The sequence below is a fragment of the Teleopsis dalmanni genome, chromosome 1, assembly GCF_002237135.1.
Source record: "Teleopsis dalmanni isolate 2A chromosome 1, ASM223713v2, whole genome shotgun sequence".
NCBI classification, from domain to species: domain Eukaryota; kingdom Metazoa; phylum Arthropoda; class Insecta; order Diptera; family Diopsidae; genus Teleopsis; species Teleopsis dalmanni.
Window position 1 is genome coordinate 6,996,046 of NC_051846.1, and position 12,246 is coordinate 7,008,291.

The 12,246-nt window shown below is 31.0% G+C and overlaps 1 long non-coding RNA gene across 1 annotated transcript; it reads left to right on the forward strand.

Moving 5' to 3' along the window:
• Window positions 1–3,241: 3,241 nt before the first annotated feature.
• LOC119671333 lies at window positions 3,242–11,660 on the forward strand. Its single transcript, XR_005251806.1, has 2 exons — window positions 3,242–3,348; window positions 11,602–11,660. It is a non-coding gene; the product is annotated as an uncharacterized LOC119671333 (long non-coding RNA).
• Window positions 11,661–12,246: the final 586 nt, after the last annotated feature.

Here is a 12,246-nt window from a genome sequence, read left to right on the forward strand (position 1 = left end):
TTATCATTCCAGAGATAATGGCATTGCATAAGTTCTACTCTTTAGCGTTTACTGACAAATGTTCCACTATGGAAAAAGGGATTGCTATATTAACGAATTGCTGAAAGGCAGACTATGCGTTCCGGGTATAAGCAGCTGTAAAAAAAAGTAGCAAAAGAATATAAGGATTAAAAGCCATTGTGAAATATACTTAACTTATATAAAAATAATGATGATATCACAACATATAAACATCCAATTATAACATAACTCATATAAACAAATTTTCACCCATAGAAAATAGTGAATATTCTGAAGTACACCAACCCGACTTAATATGGCGTAAAGAATTATCAAAGTTCAATTCTGCAGCTATTCTTAAATTTCTGAAAGCAACCAAACTAAATAAGGGTTACCACATAGTTATACAATAGAATTGTCCACTGTAGGTACTGCCAAATACTATATTAAATATCAACATTTAATATAAGAATGTCTCTGTTCCTAAAATGTAATATTCTTTCAAGATGAATTAAGTAAGTGATAAGAACTTGAGTACCAAAGATTCTTAATTATTATCCACAACGATAATGGACTTCTACTATAAGAAAAGAAAATATTATTGTCTCTAATTTTGATTCTCGGTATATTATTTTAAGACTGTAAATACCAGCTGTTGAACTTAGACTTACTTAAACCAAAGTCGTACTTGATTTGTACTATTCGAAATTGGAATTTTGTCATTTTGTTATTGTTTCACTTTCTGTGTTCTATTAGAGCAAATGCATAAATCGCAGCTATATAATAATGCTACTAACCATTTAAGTGATTGTTGTTAGACTTCAGTACTATTTTTTTATTAATATTAAAAGAAGTATCAAATTAAAACCAATTAGATGTATATAATCACTAAATATTAGATAGGTATTACAAGTATTAGCATTATAGACGAACTTACACATTGGGCATTAGTTTATGGCGACAACCGAAGCCCTTACATCTTTTAGATATCGCACCTAGCTTATGAGCTTGTTTGTGATTTTGATAGAAATTTAAACATTGTCAATCAATATAAAAATTTTCACGTGACCATTTATCTATTATTGCGTACTTTATATAGTACTTTTTCGAAAACTTACAAATACAACGTACATATAAAAATATTTTATATAAATGAGCTCATTATCAATAAATCAGTTCATTTAAAGCGAAAAATGTCGAACTCATTTAAGGGTTGCTTAAAAATAAATTTCCCACAGGGGAAATTATGAAAATTTGAAATATGTGTTTTCTTATATATGTTTTATACGTAAAATGTAAACAAACAATAGCTGAGCTGTAAGTAAACATACTGAGGAATTAAGTATTTAATAAAATCTTTATTTTTATTAATTGAATTGATATAGAAAAGGTGTATAATGTTAATGTATAATGTTAAAATGTAAATGATTTAATATATCAATTATATATTTAATTTTTTTATGTGACTTAATAATATTTAGGTGAAGTTTATAAAAGTTCTATCATCTACATAAATGAGCTCATTATAATGTGAACGTTCACGTATTAATATAAATGAGCAAGTGCCTAAATGAGATAGTGTGAATGTACTATAAGAGCCGTAATGCAAAAAATTGATGTAAAATTGTTTTAAATTGAATTGAAATGATATTGAAAACAACTTGCAATTTATATTCAAATTTATTAAATATTTTTTGCATCTGTAAGAACAAATATCTTTTGAATAAACTTGCTTACGTTTTGTGGTTTTGTTAAGTAATATAAAATTTACCTAATTTACTCGTAAACAATTTTCTATATTAGGTAATTGTGGTTTATTAAGTTTATAAATGTAATTTAATAGTTTCATTGGATAAATTGTGGAAATCATTTAAATATTTATAATTTTATTTATATTAACGCCATTGTATTTTGATCTATGCAAAATAATAAATAAGAAATACTGATTTAGGTTTTTATGTATAACATGTATTGTATTTTACTATTTTTTATTTATTTTATTTTTTGTTTTATATAATATTGTATTTTATGTATTTAAAAATAAAATTTATGTATTATCTTCATTCAATAATTTATTTAGAATTGTTTAAGAGAACAGTTGTCAGCAATTATTAGTGAAATATAACGAGAAGTTTTGATTTAATTATTAAAAATTGAGATATATGAATCAGACTCAGTGAAAACCGAACTCAGACACATACATTACCAAGCAAGTCTATAAATCAATTCTATAGGGGGTAAGTCATACTTATGTTGCTTATCAACATGGTCTTTCATTTAATAGAATAGACATTTTATAACAGATAACAAATGACACATGATTTGTGTAAGTACTTCATATGTACGCCATATCTACCTTATATTGGCTTCATATTTATATTGGCTTCTTGGGAGCAAATCACCCGTCTCTCTAAATAATAAATTAATGATACACAAGCAAGTCTTAGCTCCGGTGTGGACGTATTGAATCCAGTTATGGGGATGTGCACCAAAATCCACTATTCAAATCATTCAAAACTTTCAAAACAAAGTTTTAAGAAACTTAGTCAACGCTCCGTGGTTTATTAGGAATACTGACCTCCATCGGGAGGTAGATCGAATCTGTGGCTGCAGTAATCCAGAAGCTCGTGGTAAAGCACTAAAAACGATTACAACAGCATCCAAACGAGACAGTCACCCATCTGTCTAATACATCTGGCCTGCTGAGAAGACTTAAACGAACAAAGCCTTCAGATCTACTCCCGAATTAGTAGTCTAATAATAATTTAGATTACTACTATTAACACTAAGTCTTTGACAACTTCACAATTCTAATAAGTATTCTGAAATGTAACAAAACTGCTTGATGGTTCTTGTATGAACTAGTCGTAGTCAAATGAAACATGTATTTATATTATTGTACATATTGTGTTTCAAATAATAAAAAAAACAAAAAAAAAAATATCTACCTCAGTTTCAAACATAATTTGATTTGGAGGACCTACCGGAACTATATCCTCCACTAGAAGTCAAAAAACATAATATTTGATAATATCCTACACAGCTGCGTAATTAGATAAAAATAAGTCTATTAAATCTAAAACTGTTAACTTTTCCAACTACACATTTTATATAAAAATTAATAAAAACACCAGCGAATCAGATCAGACTTTGATATACTATGAATGATATATTATATATAATCCTTTATTAATAATATAAACGTTTTTTCGATAATAACATTTTGCTTTCATTGCAGATCGATGATGCTGCTATACAAGTCTACAAGGATGGTGATTATGGAGCATATTTGGACTTGGAGTCCTCTTTGGCAGAACAGTCAGAAGATATTGAAGGCCTCAATTCTAGGTAAATAAAATGCTTTTTAATTATAATTTATTTTAACGTCTTGGCTATATATCAAGAAATATGAATATGTGCAGCAGAAAATTAATGACATTAATTTTAACTAATATTTTCTACTATTATTTATTTAATAATTTAATATTATTTATAAATTATTTAACTAATAATATCCTTTCCAATTTTATTTAAAATAATTTTTATACTAAATTTAATATTTTTAATAACTTCAATTAAAAGAGCTAGTTTGCATTTAATAACGTTAACCTTTTTTATTAATTTATTGAAGAAATATACTTTGAAACTAAATGAGAACTTTTTGTTACCAAACTTAATCTATTTTCATTCCATTTGTGCTCCCATAATATTAAAAAATTTCGTTTAATAATTTGGTATTAAAATAGTTATACTGCTACAATTAACATATTGAGTTCTTATGGTGGACCTCCTTGATTTATGTACTCAATCTCATAGTCGGTCAATGGTTTGCGCTTATAACGTTCAGGAAGATCATAGTCTTCTATGGCATTTGATGATGCGGCAGGAGCCTAAACAAAAACAAAAATATTAAGTATTTTTATATTCATTTAAGAGCTATCACTTAAGTTATTATTCAATACAAAAACAAACTAGTAAATAGTATCTAAATTGTATACAAACATTTTGAGGAGCTCCTCCTGCAGCAGGTGGTCCTGCAGGAGCTGCTCCTGCAGCTCCTGCAACGGCAGTATTTGGTGCAGCAGTAGCTGCTGTACCAGACGAACCCTTACGAAATTTAATAAGCGGAATACGCTTTTGGGTATAATATCTGATGAAAGTGTGATGCCACATATTATAATATTTAGTTTCAAGAAAAAGATAAATATATTATTTTCTTCACTAAATATTTATGTTAGCATCACAAGATCTTTATGATAACTCAAAGTGGCAGTATTATCCACTGCAATAATTTGTTATAATATTGTTGTGGGAAATAAGATTTATGATTAATGATAAAATCTGAATTTTGAGTATTAAAAACAATTTTCTAATAGATAAAACGTTGGTTTCTTCGATTAAAATCTATAAATACACTCTAATTATAAAAATAAATGAACATAAAGTAATGCCATTCGATTGATTGACATTACTTAAGACACCAAAGTCGCAATGCTACGGAGAGGTAATCCAAAACTAATAGTCATTTATGTTATACGAATATAGATCCATATAATTATGATGCCACTTAAATAAAAATACAAATGTAGCCTACGTTCTTATTATATGTGCTATATCATCTTCACTTTCATTATTTTTCTTCTTAATGACTCTGTCTGAATATGTGAAAAAACTCATGTACGTTACGGATTATTTGTTTATATAGCAACGAGACTCCTGTGATACACTAAGATCCACTAGGCATAGTCTTTTACTAGATTCACACGGAAGTTTTTACACGATCGATAGCAAAACAAGTTCAAATCAAGAAGATTTATATGGGAATCTTGACAGCTGAAAATATCAAAATCAAGTTGATTTTAACTTGAACAGTTCACCATAGTACAGTATTGTGTAGTCCAAACTTTTGCTATTGTGAATAATTTTAAGGAATGTTTAGCTTTTTGATTTCAGATGACAATTTCAAATTTTTGATGGCTGACAAAATACTCGTGTGAATCCAGTATAAGCCTGCTTATTATTTTTTTGAAGTCTAGCACATTGGCTAGCTATACTCATACGGTTGATCATGTCTTAATCAAAATAATGTCCTTAACATTATATAATAAAATATTGACTAATAAATCTAAAGAATAGCCAGCAAACCAACAATTTTTTGGCAGAAAACGACTGTATTCATCGGCGTAGTCTCAATATAATCCATTCAGCGCTTCTCTAACATTTTAATATTTTCTTTGTAGAATATTTTATCTTAGACTTAAAACATGACTCAGTTTTGACAACGACTTTTTCATTACCCAAATCTTCTTTTCTGAATCATTTTTTTGAGGTTTGCAAACAGATGCTAATCACCAAATCTGGTGAATACGGTGGATGCGTCCGCCTAGTCGGGACTTTTCTTCATGTACGGTCATTGGTCATACGTTCATCTTGTCATATCCTATCTACCATGCCACACTAAAGAAGAAGATAGCGTATGAATCATAAGAGTGTATGCTTGAATCTGTCAAATCTAAGTCCATGAGTTTGTTTTGCATATAAATACTGTAAATAGAAAACGAATAACAAGAACCGAATTAATTTTGAATAATGAATAATATATAATAATTTTAAATTAAAAATTTAAAAACAATAATAAATTATAAGTAAATTGTATTTATAATTAATGGGTTCTTTTGCGGATCAATCAGTTTGCTGGTTCAAGTCTTGCCAAATACCCATCATATATATAATTTATTTATTCAATATATTTTGAATTGAGTGATTGCTTGAGCCAAAAAGTGATTACCGCAGATGGTTAAGATTTCTGAAGATAATAAAATGAGAAAAGAATTCCAAATAAAAAATCATATGGCTTACCATATAAACTAAGACCTTGCTGAGAGGCTCTTATTTTCGATTATTTTCTATTTTATATTTTCTATTGTTTGTAACCAAATTTTATGTTCTTTTATTGATGATTTACAAATGGGAAGAGCTTATTTATTATGATTTTGCTACTTACAAATTAAACAACACTTAAATCTTCTTTGTGCAATTATTAACTATTTCCTGCAGATGTGTTTTTCCTACTTTACCATGTGTTAGTACCTTTTGTATCGTTTAATACCATACAAAAACAAATTCAAATTTTTTCCATTTCCTTAATGTGAAAGTCTAAAGAACAGACTTCCTGGTCTAAAATAGAAACATTACTTACATTGCTAAGGCAGACAAAAAGAGAGACTTTTGAGTTATGTCTTCCTTGCTCGCCTCGAAGGCATCATTTTTCATTGATTGCGGTTGTGATTATTCTTTCCGATTAACACTTTCACGACTATAAGTTAATTCATTTCTAGTTTTGAAAGTACAGACAGACGTGCAACCAAATTACAAAATTGCGCAAACAAAAGATTTATTTGTGGAACAAAACCGCTAAGCTAACAGCAAAATGCTAAGCAATCTTTTTTCTGGAGCTCCAGAGCTCGAAAAAAAAGAAAGATATTTGCCAGAACTGTCGAAAGTTCGCATAATATATTTTCATACAAAAGATTTGACTTGTACTCGTTTCCTTTCTTAATTTTTTTTAATCTTTTTTTTTTCTGTACGAGTATTTCTGTGCTTATTTTTGGTGTTAGTTTCACTTTTCTGGCTGGCCTATGCGCGAAATGGACAGCGGTGTAATTTACCTTGAACCCATTGTGTTTGCGTACCCATACGAACCGAACGTTCAGTGCAGGAACACAATCGAAGCGAGTGGAAGCGAGTTTTGCAACTTGCCCCAGTCAACTAAAATGAGTGTTGCCTTCGACTGTTGCAGAGTTGACAATTGACGTTGGCGATGGCGATGGCAATGGCGATGGCAATGTTTTGGCAGTGGTAATGCCGTTGACGATGACGATGGCGATGGCGATGGTGATGGTAATATTTTCACTGGGTTTCTGGGGCAATTTGCGCTTTAAGATGATCGCTCTTCCTGTTGAGTTCATGAGATACAAGTACGTTTTCGTTTACATTGTCTGTCTGGTTATTTGGTTGGGGTTGTAACCATGTGCATGCGTAAGTAACGTTCCATATCCATATCGACTGGCTGCTCTTGCGCCGCTCGTATGCAACGCTGCTTAGAGGTTGCGGTTACAAAGAGTGGGTGTTTTTTTATTTAATGCACGTGAGTCCGCTTGGCAGAAAGTAACATGTTTGGAAGCCTTTCACTTGATTATTTATTGCAGATAAAATTGCAGGCAACATTCTGCAAAACAGAGTAAAAACGCGAAACATAAAATGAGTTATGAGAAAATTATGCCGCATAAATTAAATAAAAAGTATACTAAAACAGAATATAAGATAAAATTACTTTTAAAATGTTAAAGACAAATAAAAAACATTTACTTACTCACATGCATATGCATTCATACCCGGACACATCACTCGGTATATGACAGTGCGTGAGATTAGTCTAGTTTGATTCTAATTTGTAATGCAGCAATTATCTTATGCAGCTGAAGTGGCATTCTGCTGCTTAGATAATTGTAGAAAACTCAAATCCAGCTTCAAAAGAACATATGCCGTGGATTAGTTTCGGGAAATTTTTTCTATAATGATAAAGTTTGAAAGCGTAGGAATTGGTAATTTCCAAGCTTCTGTGTTTAAATTTGGAGCGGTAAAACTGATTTACTGTATTCATGCAAATTAAATCATTACCTTACTTTACTTGCCGATAGAAAGAAGTTTGTTGGGGACGGATAATACTTTAAATAACAGAGTTTATAAGACAATCTTACGTAGAACTTTCTAGAGTATACAATTAGTTTCGGATGAATGAGATTAATGTAGAATAGAAACGTCCTCTACGTTAATCCGAACAAGAAGAACAAAATTTTTGATGTGATATTAATATTTATAAAAGATTCTAGCTTATCAATTGAAATCAGATTATTAGCAAACATGCAGCGCCCCTAGGTTAATTTGAGCTAGATTATTATATACCTAGATTAGTATTTATCGAAGATTCTAGCTTCTCTATTAAATTGAGATTATTTGCAATAATGCTGCGCCGCCTACGTTTATTGGAGAAAGATTAATTTATATGTAATATTAGTATTAATAAAAGATTCTAGCTTATCTAAAAAATTGAGATTATTGGCAATCATACAGCATTGAGCATGAAGTAGAACAGATATGAATAATCCAGTTTTATATAATACATTGGACTATATCATGATGTTGAGAAACTCAATAATTCGTATTAGATTTTAAGAGTGAAGCCAAGCATGTGAAAACATTGTACTAAATCGTAAGTACAATGTTAGATATCATAACTGTGGTTATGAGGTTCATAACTGTGGTTCGTTCGTCATAATTACTTGGCTAGAAATTTCGTTCATGTTTAGAGAGAACTTTGTACCATTATTGTAGCTCCACGTTTGTAAATTATATCCATAATTAATATCAGTAGAACTAAGATTTCTAGGAATACAACAAGAAAAAATATGTATGTGTGTTGGTTGTGAATATTTTTAAAGTAACCATCAGGATATATGCATTGAACTGATGTTACAGACTACAGGATTGTTCATTGTATATTATGAAAATATAATATTAATGAAATATAATTCCACTTGTAATTGTTGGCATTTTTTGGAAATATGCAACCGATACTAAACAGATAACCTGAGCAGATTAGTCACAACGTGTTATTTACCTTTACTATATCAACCATTGCTCTAACCCTAATAAAGAATTCGTGTGTGATGCTTTTATGCTCTAATAATGAGCAATGGGACGTTATATTGCTTCAATATTATAACGAAGTCATCCTGGTCTTCTGTCTAGTTGACAAAAAATTTCCACCTATTTTGTGGAGATAAGAATTATAACGATTGGCCTTATCCTATAAATTGTGGTAACCGATGCAAATGTTTAATAAGAATTAGTTTTCATTTTTACACTATATATATATATTATTTTTATATAATATTCCAAAATATAATATTCTTCAATAATCTAAGTCTTAGATATTGAAATGTAACAGTCATAATGAGAAGTTTCAAACTGAGCTTTAAAAGTAACTGAGATTTGTAGTCAAAACCATTTTAGAAATCTGCTTCAAATATTGATTCTACTCCTAGTTGTTGAATACCATAATAATATACCTGCTGAGTAGTTTCTTGCACAATTTGAAATCCGAATTGATAGAAATCACATAATCGTAACAAAATTTAAGTGATGGAGTCCTGAGATCACCATTATTACTTGTCGTATATGTTCTATACATTTTAAACTTTCCAAAAAAAGAAAAAACAAACACAATATCTTAAAACCGCTAAATTCATAACGAAAAAATTAATAATGACAGTCAACATAAAAAATCAAAAGCGATCTTCTTCTTTAATTAAGCTCTGCTAGGAGTAAAACACAAGGAACAGAGAAGCAGCACTCAGTCTTTTTATACGACACATCTCTTTTGATTCTACCTTTCTTGGCTTAGATAAAATGAAGCTAGACTTCTAGTTATTAAGCCTTTTGAGCACATTTCCCTCTTAATTACTGGAATGAAGTTTCCACATTACGGTGAAAATCTTCTCCATTCAATCCTAAGAGATAGTTTTAGTGGTTCAAAAAGATACTACCATTTCGGTCGATGATGCAAGGAGACCATATTTTTAATTAAACTTATCCTCATATCTTTCTTCTTAACATATTTGTATAAATGACACATAATCTTATTTTGTATCTTTATAGAGGAGGATATTTTATATTTGACTTAAGCACATAAACTGAAATTATTAATTGAAAACTTAATAATTCAAAAGACTCTACTCCTGTCATTGTTGAAATTTATTTATGTTATTTGTTATCGATTGATTTATGTCTTCTTGAAGTTGAATGAAGTTTTTATAACTCCCCCATAATGGTTAACAGTCATAAACATATTTACACTTTAACTTTTATATGCTTTTATGTACGAGTATGATATCTGATATTGCGGATCTGAGACATCCTTTGAGTAAGACATTTATTTTAAATGTGTTTTTATGATTGTGAACGAAACAAGCAAAACGTGCCAACAACTTCAACTATTCCTCAACGAACGAATAGTGAATGGACAATTTACTATTCGCCAATGCCGACTGGCTGAGATACGGCAAGGGAAGCGTAAAAATGTCAGTTAATTTACATGTAATCCGTATTTAACCAATCAAACCCACAAAACTAAAATAATACAAGACTATCTGAGGCTTAGCCGTACATACTTGCGCAGTCTAATCAGTCTAAAGACTGAAAAGAAACTATGACTATGAAGTACTGAAGTAAGAAACTATGGCTGAAACGTGATGTCATGAAAAATGCATAAAGCGAGCTGTGCGCATGCGGAAAGGGTAGGGTGAGGGTAGACGTGGCCACAGGAGACATTGTACACTTAAATTATAAACATGGCCCATTACCACATGCCAAACAAGAGGAATTTGTGTAGATGTCGCCGACATGCAAATTACAAAACAAAATGTGCGCCATCAAGATTACGATGACGACTGTCTCAGTGCTCAAAATAATCCAAACAAAAGTACTTAAAATTTAAGACTTACGAGTACAACGCCGCCGCAGTGCTGCCGGCACTGGCACTGGTACTGGCAGCGGCACTGGCTGCATCCTTTTTGGCATATAACATAAGCGATAAAAAACACTCGTAATATCGTTTTGCGCAATTATGTTGCAGAAATCAATTGTGTTGCCGTTGCCGTTGCTGTTGCCGTTGCTGTTGCCGTTGCTTTGCTGACAATGAGATGCACAAAATTATAAGCAAAATTATAAGCCAAAGTCGTTTATAACTCATCAGAGGCTGAGGCTTCAAAGATGGAATCCCAAATAGGAAGTTAAGGTATGGTGCGCTTTGGCTGGCGTCTTAGTACGGTACTCCAACTTTTTTCAACCATATGCATATGTGCTTATCGTGCTTATCGGCGACCTGTGATCGCACACATACAATTACAGATATTAAAATTGTTAATTTGGTATCGTACTTGCGCGCTGGTATAATCTAGCGCTAAGCCCGTGCCCGTCTTCATCTCTTCTAGCTGGTGGAAAGCTTGCGCGTACTTCTCATTCGATTTTGAACAATTTTTCATTGATTTCACATTGTGCTGTGAGTACTCGCGATCCGTTCGTTCTGCCTTACCCTCTTTCAATTATACATATTCTGGTGCTCGCTGGAATTATTATTATTATTCAGCAATCAATGTTCTTAAGTGGTCGTTGAACTCGGCTTGCCTGACTGCGTTGACTGCGCTGACTACGCTGACTACGCTGACTGGCAATGTAATCAGCATCGAAAGTCAAGCCAAGTATAAACGTGCAAACAATAGACAAAAAATTCTTACTCTTCGTCGGTCACAAAAGATACTTTAGACTGGCGAGCGCTAAGCGCTGAGCACTGATCGTCAGAATGTTTCTATAAATTTTCAATTAACTTGGCTTTTAGCTTTTTACCAGCTGCACTTATTTGTAATCATATGTGCTGTAATAATTTAACAAAATTTTATTTAATATTATTTAATAATGCATTGCCTGCACAAAGTTCTAATGTATATTTTTTCCTCTTTTTTCCTTTTGCTTATCTTACAGTCGCAAAAATTCTTTGGTGGTGCGCACCCAGTTAAGCGTCAGAGTTCATGCAATTATTGGTAAGTACTGAGAAAATACATAAACAAAATAAAATTAAAACTAAAAAAAATTATTTAAAATTCTATAATTGTTTAAGATATAAAAAACATAAAAGTCATAAAATTCGTTATTGTTGTTGTTGGGCACATAATCTCCAAAGCTACTTTCCTATGGAAACAGATTGTGTACGAGAATTTTTAGTGTCATAAATCCATCTTTCAACAGCTTCAGGTATTGCGTGCGACCTTGAATTTCAATCTCATAACAAAAAAAAACAAAAAAAAATAAAAATAAAAAAAATATCTAAGTATAAAATAGATTTCGGACATTTCCATACACTGTTTGTTAATAAATCTTTTCTCTTGCTGTAGTACGTTTAGTATGCATAGGTGTGGTTAGTATAAAGTATTTACTATAACTATAAAAAATATGATAGCTTCTTGAAAAAGAATCTTAACGTTTTGAAGAAAATACTTTTTGTAGCTAGAAAGACGAGTAAACACAAAATCTTTGCACTGTGGATTTCTGAAAGGGTTGTCTTGTCTTTGAAGCAAGATCTGTTAGAATACTTAAATGTAGCTAAGCACTCATAAAATTATTATTAAA